At 26.9% G+C, this 3,985-nt stretch overlaps 1 long non-coding RNA gene across 1 annotated transcript; it reads right to left on the reverse strand.

Moving 5' to 3' along the window:
- Positions 1–2,590: 2,590 nt before the first annotated feature.
- LOC120212898 lies at positions 2,591–3,166 on the reverse strand. The gene is made up of 3 exons (XR_005524746.1): positions 3,039–3,166; positions 2,905–2,960; positions 2,591–2,678 (listed from the first exon to the last, which is right to left on the reverse strand). It is a non-coding gene; the product is annotated as an uncharacterized LOC120212898 (long non-coding RNA).
- Positions 3,167–3,985: the final 819 nt, after the last annotated feature.

The raw sequence follows: 3,985 nt of genomic DNA on the forward strand, positions 1-3,985 counted from the left end.
ATTTTTCAATTTAATCCTTCAATCTTTCATATCTCCTTATTTCTTCAATTCGTCATTTGTTTTAAGTCCGTTTTTTACCAAATTTGAGCCACATGCTCCTAAACATAGTAGAATACATATGACTTTCAATTCCTATTTTTTATAGAAATTTTTATTTTTGAATTTAGTCCTTCAATTTTTCATAATGTCCTTATTCCTTCAATTTGTGATTTATTTTAAGTCCTTTGTTTTACCAAATTTGAACCACATGCTCATATACCACAATAGAATACCTTTGTAACTTTAATTGTTATTTTTTTACTAAAGATATACTATCTTTTTATTTTTGTCCCTAACTTTGCATTTTACTCAATTAGGTCTTTTGACTACATTTTTGCAAATTCTTTATTCTCATCAATATTTTACCCTCAAAATACTTTCTTTAAAATATAATTATGAATATATTTTATTTTTAGATTGTATTTGATATATTAAATAACATTATATATGAAAGAATATAATATATATACTATGGTTAGATAAAGTCAATTTGGAACAAATCATTGCATAATACTATAAATATAATAAAATTAGTACGAAACTCGAATAACTCGACTCAAATTTCTTAAACTTGACTCGACTTGAAAAATTTCAAGTTAAGTTTGAGTTGTAAAATACGACTCGTCAACTCGAATAACTTGATTTTTTGACTCGACTCAATCGAATGCTCACCCTTACATGTTATAGTGTTTTGTGAATATAAATGAAATGAAGAAACTTTTTACATATCCTGTGTAATACCCCCAAACTTCGGTCAGTAATTGAAATGTGAGGATTAAAAATTTGGTGGTTTAATTTGAATAAATTGAAAATTTCAAGGACGGATTTGGGAATTGTTGTCTAGGATTTATTATCAAAGATGGAAAGATGGAAGGGCATTATGGTCTTTTAGCAGGAAAAGAATTTAAAATTCATTTTAAAGAGTTATATATAACATGTGGGGAAATAGAGGAAAAGAAAAAGAAAAGTCTGGAAGCTTGGCTTTCTATTCTTCTCTTCCACCGTATGCTTCCGTGGCTAAGGTAAGTTAATTGAAGTTAGTTAATTCTTTCATTTTTGACTTGGTTTTGGTTCTTTGGGTAATATAGAAGTTTAATAAAGGTTAAAGATGGGTTGTAACTAAGAGATGGATAAATTCATGGTGAATTGTAAATGGGATTTTAAGGGAATTATTAGAAATTGATGAATATTTGGCTTGTCATAGGTATAAATAAGAAATTTGAAGTGTTAGAAAGGCTTGAGAACATGTTTGAAAAATTGGTATGATTTTTAGTTTTAAGAGTTCTATAGAGAAATTAAGGTGTTAAAGGGGTTTCAAAGGATATAAGTTAATGGTAATAAGTGTAAATAAGTTTAAAGGCATGAATGGAGTCTAAGTAGGAGATTTAAGTAAAGTTGGTAAATTTTCGAAGTGAATAGATGAATTATGGGTAAGGGTATCGGTACTGGAAGAGCAATACTGATACTAAGATTAAAATTGAAGGAATACCATGAATACGATGAACAATATCGATACTAATTGAAGTAATATCGATACTAATTGAAGCATATCGATACTGATGTGAAGGTATCGATACCAAGATGAGGTATCGATACTATAATTAAAAAAACTATTGTGTGAAGGACTAATAATTTTTAATAAACTGAGATGATTATAGATAATATATATTTAATATTATTAGTTTTAACAATATACACACCCAACAAACAATTGTTTAAATTCAAAAGGAAAATAAAATTTCTTTTACTATAAAATCCTTAATGAATTCATATAAATATTTTTATTAAAAAAATTGTTAAAATCTATATAACGTAAATTCGACTCGTGAAAAGTAATATAAAATATTTTATGTATTAATTTAGAGGAAAAAAGTGTAAGAATGATGGATTAGGCATTATTTCATTGCAACAAACTCAAAAGAGCTCCTTTTGATAGCATTGCTTTATGGAAGACTTCAGCTCCAATAGTTATATTCCCGACATTACCTGATAATATTTATATGAGCACCCGTAAGGTTTTTGTCGAATAATGTACTTTTATTATTATTATTATTATCATAAATAAATTATATTTATTAATTTTATAAATAGTAATTAATTAAAGAAAATATAATTAATTCTTATATAATATAATTTTTAAATAATCTAAACTGATTATAATTATTTATAATTTTCTTAATTATTCATAACGCATATCTAACCATCTAAATTTAAAACCTCAACAGAAATATTTTTCTTTAATCACTTACAACACTCCATGGTTTATACTAACTTAAGACATATTTTTAAGGAAATTATTTATAAATAACACCCAGAAAATGCGTTAATTACGCAGATTACAAGTAAAACAACCTTAAATATGATTATCATTTATTAATACCAGAGATCAGAAAGAGAGAGGAATTGCAGCAAATGAACCGGAAAAACCAGATTGAAACAGTGTTGTTTCGCTGTCATGTCTTAATCTAACATGAAGAATAGTAAGATTATTGGTTTTGTTAAACTCTGGCTGGAGTTTTGGGATCATGGTCCTTGTTTGCACCTGTCCTGGAATCAGTGCTTTCCAGTAACAACCTTTCCCATTCAACCCATCAGCTTCCTCCAACAGCTCCTCGCCCCCTCACTCAATTTCTTACATCCTGCAAAAAAAACAAAACTTTTACATGCAATCTTGTAGACTCATAAAAACTTTTTCTGGTCGAAAAATTTCTGTTAGAAACGAATTCTAAAATTTTAGGAGTAGATCGTAAATTTTAAGGGATGAAAATAGGTTATGAATAGAAAATAAAAAAATTAAAATATATAATAGTTTAAAATTTTCGAGAGATGACTGCCCTGATACGAAGAAAGAGAGAGAGAGAAGACCTTAACAAGTAAATCTTGGACAGAAGAAAGGAGTTCCTTGTTTGATTTGAGGTTTCCTGTATACCAAAAAATGAAAAATTTAATGATAAATAATATCTACTAATATAAGAAACCCAGAAAAATAATGGACTTACTAGTTGTGGGAACAGCAGCACAGGGAAGAAGAAGATAAGAGAAACCCAGAAAAAGTAGCAACAATCTACAAAAGCTTTGTTCTCCATGTTAATCATCAACAGTTTACATACGACAAAAGAAAAAGGAATTGGTGATGGCAAAGGAAAGCATGTGAGCTCCTTGCTTTATATAGAGTTAGAGACAAAGTGTGGTGGAATTCTTTTTTTTTTTTTACGTTTACTATTGTTTTAATTTTTAAATTCCAAATTAATTAAAAGGAAATTGAAAAAAAATGAAAAGTTGTACAATTCACAAAAAGTCAGCTTCTTCCATTTATTTGATATTAAAGTTGGGTGAGTTCCCCCAGCCTAACTCTATCTCCTCTATTTGATTCATAATTCTCTTGATTTCGTATCATATTTTTATTTAAAATTTTATATATTTATATTTACATTAATGTCGATTTGCTAATAACTTTATTTTGTAGTGTTAAGGTATTTGTGTTATTTAATTAATATGAGATGCTTATAACACCAGCCTAACTCTATCTCCTCTATTGGATTCATAATTCTCTTGATTTCGTATCATATTTTTATTTAAAATTTTATATATTTATATTTACATTAATGTCGATTTGCTAATAACTTTTATTTGTAGTGTTTAAGGTATTTGTGTTATTTAATTAATATGAGATGATTATAAGTTAGTATAGGTTTAATTCTAAATTGAATGTACACACATCCCACAGATGTAATTGCTCAAACATAAAATCTCTAAAAAAAAATAACTTTCTTTTATGTAATTTTAGAAATTTATGATTAAATAAATTTTTAAAATTAAAAAATATTCCCATTTATTATATAAACATTTATATATAGAAATGTTTTACGATTTTTTTTTGGAATAACTACACTGATGGTCACTTATGTTTGTGTTCTTCTCCATTTTTGATCGTTGATTTTAGAAA

Source organism: Hibiscus syriacus, unplaced genomic scaffold (genome assembly GCF_006381635.1).
Source record: "Hibiscus syriacus cultivar Baekdansim isolate YM2019G1 unplaced genomic scaffold, ASM638163v2 tig00000738_pilon, whole genome shotgun sequence".
In the NCBI taxonomy this organism is placed as follows: Eukaryota; Viridiplantae; Streptophyta; class Magnoliopsida; order Malvales; family Malvaceae; genus Hibiscus; species Hibiscus syriacus.